At 32.5% G+C, this 8,599-nt stretch overlaps 1 pseudogene; it reads right to left on the bottom strand.

Moving 5' to 3' along the window:
- Positions 1-4,657: 4,657 nt before the first annotated feature.
- On the bottom strand, positions 4,658-8,349 carry LOC120129690 (annotated as a pseudogene).
- Between the last annotated feature and the right edge of the window lie 250 nt (positions 8,350-8,599).

The following is an 8,599-nucleotide window of genomic DNA, read 5'->3' as shown; positions in this document are numbered from 1 at the left end:
TCGATTATTAAAAGTTATAAAATGGTCCTCAAAGTGTATGCTTTGTCGAGTCTCTCGATTATTAAAAATTACAAAATTGTCACGTGACTATTCATTATGTTCCAAACTCGTTCTTTTTTCGTTAAAAAAATAATGACATTTTGAGTTGAACGTTAACATGCTGATTGCAATATGATAAAATATGATCCTAAAATCTCAAACAACTATCATATTTCAGCCATCATGTTAACGTTCAGCTTAGACGACCGTCAATTTTTAACAAAAAAAGGAAGAGTTTAGAATATAATAAATAGTCAAGTGACCGTTTTGTAACTTTTAATAGTCAAGGGACTCAACAATACATACAGTCTATAGTTTGAGGACTATTTTATAACTTTTAATAGTCGAAGGACTTAATAAAGTAATATCTTATAATCAGGGGACTATTTGTATACTCTACTCTATCTTTAAATTATATCATCTTTATAGTTTAAATGTATTTTTTTTTGGGAATACAAAATAATTTACTACTGCACCTAACCCTGTTTTTTTTAATATCATCTTTAAAGTTTAAATATATTTTTTGGGAATATAAAATAATTTACTACTAGACCTAGTCCTGTTGTTTTTGCTTAGCAATAATTTTTATTATTAAAAGAAATTTTAGAACAATACTCATTAAAATGTTCCTTCAATTAAAAAAAGGAAAAAGAACACATAAATGTAATCTAACATAAACACAACACTCCTCCTACGGATACTTGGATTCACAAAGCAAAAGCAACACCATAATCAACATTACCCTTTTCAGCGGCCTAAACACACCCGGTATCTAATTAGATTTAATATCGTGAATCAATCAATAAAATTATAATAAATTAAATCTTAAGATAATACATAATTATATATATGTATTACTATTTCAAAAGGTTATGGATCAATCAAATACTAATTGAATTAACATTAGTTATTCGCATCAATAGTCTTCATCTGAGCCCCATCATTAATAATATTGTGCCCAATGCTCTATAGCCAATACAAATAAATAAAGAGATAGAAGATGTCCCTATTGACGCATCTTTCTAGTTTAAAAACGATGAAATAAGTATCATTCTATCAAACTTGGCATCATGATACGATGCATAATAATAGGAGTAATTCCCGAATAAAATGAAATCTTGAATAGAGTGGAGCCCATCGAAACTCTTCTCCAAATTAGCTTTAATTGTCGTCCAGCCTAAGAGGATCGTATAAAATGAAATCTCTCTCGATTAATAATTATGTTTTCAATGATAGATCTATTACAAAGGAAGCTCATTCGAGTCGGTTTAATAAGCAGTGGCATTATAATTACCTTTGTGATGAGTTTATTTATAACAAACCATAAGCTGACGTGTCTAAAATCAGTGAAAGATTTTATGACCTCAACTTTAAGAATTAAAATTAGGACATTTTTTGTTGATCTCTGATTCAATAGCACCACTGCAAATGACATATTCCACCGTATCTTACAGGTTTTGAAATAATATCACCATGTCCACCTCCGTCACTTCCACCGCTTCCTTTGCTTCCTCCGCCACTTCCACCTCCACCACTTCCACCACCATGAAGGAACTTCACATCGTTTGGCTGGTCATTAAACTTGAACTCTTCAGCCACAACCTCTGCAACAACAAAACCACATTTCATCGACATCATCAGTTACTCAACCCAAAAAAAAAAATTAATCTCATAAACATTCACAGTAGCCATTCAAAGTAGCTCCATACCAGAAAAACTGCAACACCTACAACCACCATATCGGCTACAGCAACGGTATCTGCAGTATATCTTAGCATCATCCACTTCTTTCCCTTCTTTACCTACTGCCACTGCCTCCACACACACACACACACAAATCACAACAAAAACCCAGAAATTCCTCTCTAAAGATAAAAACAAAAAGAAAATTTACTCTAACCTTTAGTACTTCCATCTTTGGAACCTTCACCAATTGCAGGTGAAGCGAAGAACACAAGTGCAAGCAAATCCAACAGCTTCAGCTTCATATTTCTTTTTTCTCACAATTCTTCAAGCTTTCGATAATGCCGTGAAAATGAAGCTTAAAGGTTTATTTATAGTGCATATCACCGAACAGCTGAAGCGGTGCAAGAATTGAAAGGAAAGAGGTGAATCGATGTTCTTGGGAAGCAGCCATGGAGTTGGAAGAAAGCCAAGTGGAGTGTTTGAGTTGAGGTTCAGATAACTTTGAACAATCTCCATAATGTTGCCAATTTGGCTTACTCCCAAAACATAAATTTTGTTGCTTTGTTTTCGGGGTCAAACTTGGCTTTCCAATATATGATCTCATCATGTTGAAGATCAGCACTGTATTGTCTTTCTTTGCGCCGCATCGCTCACCGTTATCGATTACGAAACAAACATTACGTTACTTCGATTTTGTATGTAATTTAGGGAGAAGGGCGATAATATCAAGATTTGAATGATGATCTTCATGGTATATTTTTTAAAATAAAGTGTTACTTTGGAAGACGTCGGAAAGATTTAATATCTTTTCCAAATTGCATGTAGACAGAACATTAAGTCTGACAAAGTAAAAGACTCATGTCTTCTTAACGTCTTTTTAAAAACATCATGCAATTCGTATATTTTTCAATCATCACTAACAATCGCTCTATACGTATATTTAAACATGGTTGAGGGTTTAAAGTTTAGCAGTGATGGATGGGCTGTAAAGGTGAAGTATGTTTTGCGGAGTTAAGGATGGTTGCCTAAGCATGGTTGTTTAATTGTTCGAGTCTTTCTGATCTGATCTTCGGAGGTGTGATCTATTGTCGAGTGCTCTATGTTCATATTTATTTTCGATTCATTATAAGCATTTCGAGTTGTTTTATATTGTGTTTGTATTTTGGTGTCTTCGTAGTGTTGGTTCTGATTCATTAGACGATATTGTTTCTTTTTACATTCACTTCTTATAGTGATTTATTTTATTTTAAATCAATAATAATTTATTTGTGCGAATAAAAAACTCACGAAGAGTACTTTCACACCTTCAAAGAAATCACAAACATATGGCATCATTTATAAAATTGTGACAACATATTCGTCTATTAATCAATCAAAGCTAAATTTATCATCAATTGCTCATATTTGTCTAATTTATTAACCTACAAGTAATTATAATTATTTACGTTTGATATCAACACTAAAAATAATTACAAGTCTCTTTATTAAGACCGGAAAACAAGTTGAACTCTCCTTCATCACTCGTTCTTCTTCTTCCTCCACATAAAAATATAAACTTCAACATCAATTTATGGCATTAACTCCGCTTTTTTTTTTTTTTTTTAATTAGAAAGAATAACTATTATGACTCATTTATTCCATCAAGTTGTTGTAGTATCATTTAGCCATCAACACTTTATTCCATCACACAATCATGACTTACTTAGAATTTCAAGTATTACTTTTGTTTCATTTTAATTATTTAATTATTTTAAAATCATATTCATATTTAGTTTTGATTTTGTTTTGGTCACTTATTGTTAAAAGATTAACAATGATGATCACGTGTAATCATAAAATAGTATCACATCATCATTGATTGTAAAAGACCTTTAAAAAAACCACTTAATTATTTTTTAAAACCATTCTCATATTTAATTTTGATCTTATTTTGGTCACTCACCGAACGTAACCCAAATGTCTAGATTAAAAAAAAAAATCCTTTCGAATCTATTTTTTATATTCCTTGAAATAACTTAAAATTGAAGAAGCTCTTAGTGTGAGAGACCTTTGTCAAGGGTGTCCTTTATCTCCCCTTCTGTTCAACATAATTGCAGAAGCTCTTAGTGTCCTTCTTGTCAGGCAGAAATCATCCAGATTATTCAAGGGGCTGTCGTGTGGTGGAGGTGGTCCAGTAATTTCTCATTCAGTTTGTAGACGACCTCCTAATTTTCTCAATGGCTAGTTCTGGTGCTAGTCGTAATATCAAAAGATTACTTCGCTTGTTTGAAGTGATCTCTGGTTTAAAGTTGAATCTAAAAAAGATCAAGGTTTTTGGGATTAACGTGGAGCCTTCAGTAGTTCAATCTTGGGCAGATTCCATCAAGTGTGGGTGGGGATCATTTGCCTACCGACTATCTTGGTCTTCCCTTAGGTCATATAAAAAATTCTGCTAGTATGTGCAACCAAATAGTAGAAAAGCTAAAAAAAGTCGTCTTGCTGGTTGGAATCTAAATTGCCATGGAAGAATGACGTTTGTTAAGTTTGTCCTTGTCAACCTTTCGATCTACTTCATCTATATAGACACTAAATTTTTGTCCCGTTTTTATTTTTATTAATATTAATATTATTATTTTATTATTACTATTATCAATATTATTATTAATATTATTATTATTATTTATTATTATTAAATAATAAATAATTACAAATAATATTGTTACTGGCCCAAAAACATCAAACCCGGAGCCCAATAGCCCGGAGGCCCGGATATGGAAGCCCAATAGATAATAACCCTAAACCCATTTAGGGTTTCTAAACCCTATCCACACCGTCGCCGCCTTAGATCGAGGATTAAGCTTCCAGCCGCCTCGCCGACGCCCCACTGCCAGGTGACCAAACCAGCTGCTGCCGACGCTCCAAGAAGCCAGATGCCCCTCCACACGTCAATGCTCTAGGGTGAGTCACCACTATAGTTTGGTGACTCACCGAAAACCCCCTCTGTGATTGGTCCAAGACGAGTGTCGAGGTGGCCTATAAAGCCACCACCGAACCTGCAAAATGAGAGAAGACCAACAGCAGAACACGAGGACAACGGAGCAAGAACCACATTAACCAACCAAATCCATTAAACAGAGAGAAAAATGAGAGGAGCTTACCGACAAAACCACACGGTGACCGAATACACTACGCGCCGACACGCACTGACGAAACCTTTGAAATACCCGAAGGTATTTCTCTAGATCTACTCCGATCAGGAGTTTTTTAGGGGAAACTAAGGCCGGATTCGGCCTTGGAGTGTTCAGGGCTTCATTTTGGGTGTATTTATAATTTTTCAGTCACCAGTGGCGGTGGCGGCGATCGACGTCGGGAACGATGGTTAACGGTGGCCGGTGTTTTCTCTGGCGAAAGAAATCGAGAGTTTCTCTCTCTAAAGAGAAAGAAGCAAAACCAGAAAATGGGTAAAAATAGCCCCAAAGAGGCTGATTTTGGGATTTATATCCCCCTCCCCGAACGATGTTGTTTTGGGGAGGGGTGTGTTCGTAATTTCGCACAGGGGTAAACACGGTCTGTAGTCACTACTGTTTTGTAAGTTTGCATTATAGTCACTTAAATCAAATTATGTTAATTTTAATTTGGTTTCTTAATTATAGTCTCTGCTATGGTTTTATATATTTTAGGTAAAATAACCGATTTAGCCACTGTAAATTTAATAATTAATATTTTAATCCTGAATAATTAATTAGGTTAAACTACATTGTTAACCATTATATCTCATAAAATTTCGAATTAGTATCTCTAATTTCAATATTTTATATTTTAATCCTATAATTTTAATTTTATTTGTTTTGATCATTATTCAATTGTAATTTATTTTTATTATTACCTTTTTATGTTCAATATAATTAATTTAATAATTATTTTATTTTATTTTATTTTTTATTAGTCATAAATATATATATATTAAATAATAATATTTATTTATTTTTTAATATTAAGAAAGGAGATGTCTTAAAGCAACTAGATGTCCTATTCTGATATTTTTAAATAAATAAATACCCTATTTATAAAACCCTAAGTATATATATATTTACTTATTTACTTTAGTTTTATAGAAATTATTTTAATATATTTTTTTAGAATTATCCGATCGAATTAGAAATAACAGGATCATAAATTAAATTTATATTTGAATTCTTTAATTTCCACGAATAGAGATAATTTATAATCAATGGGTACCAATTTTGGGCATTGTGGGGGGTGTTAATCATTCCTCAAACGTAACCGACCACGAATCCCTTTTTATTAATAAAAAGAATGAATTTTGGTTATACGTAGACTGATTTATATTTTAAACGATATTTTCTTAAAAACTCTTTTAAAAGATGATTTTTAGGTATTTGACCTACCTAACCCAAAAGGTCAATGGCGACTCCAAAACATTTCATAAAAAACCATTTATTTCATTCACATACTTTTTCCGCCAAGGAAAATTCGTGCCTGGGCGAAAACCGGTTATGACAATCTCAATTTTACAAATGTCAAAAGTGTGAGCTCAAAGGTAAATAGGTTTATTTCTAATTTTATTTGGAGTGAGTCTTCATGTTATTTATTCATTGAGTGAAGTGGGAAACTCTATGCAAGCCTCGTCTCGCAGATGGCCATGTTGTCACAAAAAATCGTGCCCTTTTAAATAAGCGGGGAGGTTCAGTTGCGAACCAAATAATTTATGGAGGAAACTAATTCAAAGTAAATATGAATATGTTCCCTCTTCTATTTTACCAGCAACTCATATCCAGCGTGGTTCGTCTTGGGTGTAGAAAGCTATAATTCGGCCTTTTTCTTCATCAAGTGATCATTTTTATGGCAAGCTTTGTTGTGTTTTAAGTGATTGAAAGTGCATCAATTTTTGGAGCGATATCTGGGTAGGCGATCCTCCTCTCAAATTATATTCCTTGAATATTCACTTTGGCACTCCGTAAAGTTGGTAAGGTTTCGGATTTAAGTCGGAAAAATCTTGGAAGGTGGGAGAGAAATATAACCCTTTGTAGATCCTTGTTCCATTGGGAAATTGATGTTTGGAACTCCTTTTGTATTGTGCTGAATACTGCATCGTGCAGCCCCTCTGTCTCTGATAGTCTTCGTTGGTGTGGTTCTTCGTCAGGTTGGTACAAAACTAAGGATTTCTGTCATTTCCTCAATCCCGGAGATGATGATGGGAGTGAAGTTTGGAAGTCAGTATGGTCAAATTTGGCATTATGCCTTTTCAGAAATGATCATTTTAGTAAACATTGAGGTCTATTTTTGGCATTATGCCTTTTCAGAAATAATGAAAGTGGAAACTTACTGCAATTTACGTGAAATCTGGTAGGAAGCACTTGCACACATAGCAACACTAAAACCGAATAAGTTCTAATTCTTCTGCAATATTATAGAATCAATGATGATTTGTAAATTAGGGAAATTTTATCTTAAAAAAACCCTAAAATGTTACATTTATGTATCTCTCCATATACATGCAATATCAGTTTGATATATGAAATGCTTTTTTTTTTCTTCAAAATTATATAAAACATTGAAATCAACATATACATACAGGGGTAATTAAAGTGCTGTACTTTGCCCATATAAGTCCACTGCATGCTAGAGCTGAAAAAAAACCCAACACAAATAATAATCAAACAAAGAAAAAAAATGAGCCTTCATGTAAAAAACCTGTTAGATATTAGAATATATTTATAACAAGGAGGATAGACGCAATATTTTAATATTTTATGTACAAAATTTAAAAAAATTAAATTACCAATAAAAATTAGAAATATTTATTAAAATGATCATTTTAATCACTATTCTTTTTTTCATCACATTTTAGCCTTAACGTTTCATTTTATGACAAAAAAGTCTTAACATTTGATTGAATAGTCACTTTGATCTCTATTGTTTTTCTTTTTGTCCTTATTTTGAACATAACGTTCCATTTTAGGGTAAAAAAACTCTTATTTTAGAGCATCTTAACCCCCAACGTTTTATTTTAGTATAAAAACACCCTCTCTTTTGGAGTGTTAATCATTTGCTAACTAAAGATTTTCATCCATAGAGGGGTCTTATTGCCCCAAAATAAAATGTTGGAGGTCAAAATATTTCCAAAAAAATATGGGCTAAATTGATTACTTAGGAAATTTTTTGACATTATAACTGAAAATACAAAAAAAAAATTAAATTATACGAGAATTAGAAATTTTCAGAAAATAAACCTCTTCTCAATCCTTCCCTTCTCGTAGTGGATAAATATCGGTGTTTGACATTCATATTGGAGTCGAGCAATCGGAATAAGATCAGACCTGCTTTTGTAGGGTAAGAGACAGTTTCGGCCGGCTTCGTCGACATGTCAACAACGTTGGCGATGTTTATAGCCCATTTGAAGGTTGGTGCCCAGAAGAAAACTGTAAATTATATTGGAAGAGAAGGCGGATTAAATAAATAAAAAATAATTACAAAAACTGTGAAATTAAACAGAATTAAATACCAAGTAATTAATCTAAAAGGGTTGAAAGAAAGAAGGAACAAACTAGTTTTTGGCCCTGCTGGATGGTTATAGAACGCCTGAAACTTGGAAGAAGCCATGAAACCTTTTGGTTCATAGAAAACCCACAGATACATATAATAGTTTTGACTTCTCATTTTTGTAAGGCTTCACTAAGTAAAATTCGACTCGATTTTTTTTTATTTGACTGTATTTAAAAAAATCAATTTGAAATGATTCAATTCGAAAAAAATTGAAATTTTAGTCGAGTTATAAAATAGAATTTGAATAACTAAAATATTTAGTAATTAGTGAATTGATTTTCGAATTTGAGTTGAGTCCATTGACTTTGTATGATATATGTATATCATA

This window comes from Hibiscus syriacus, unplaced genomic scaffold, assembly GCF_006381635.1.
Source record: "Hibiscus syriacus cultivar Baekdansim isolate YM2019G1 unplaced genomic scaffold, ASM638163v2 tig00110503_pilon, whole genome shotgun sequence".
Classification (NCBI taxonomy): domain Eukaryota; kingdom Viridiplantae; phylum Streptophyta; class Magnoliopsida; order Malvales; family Malvaceae; genus Hibiscus; species Hibiscus syriacus.
The sequence above is the reverse complement of the archived record's forward strand: the minus strand, read 5'-3'. Positions and strand labels throughout refer to the sequence as shown.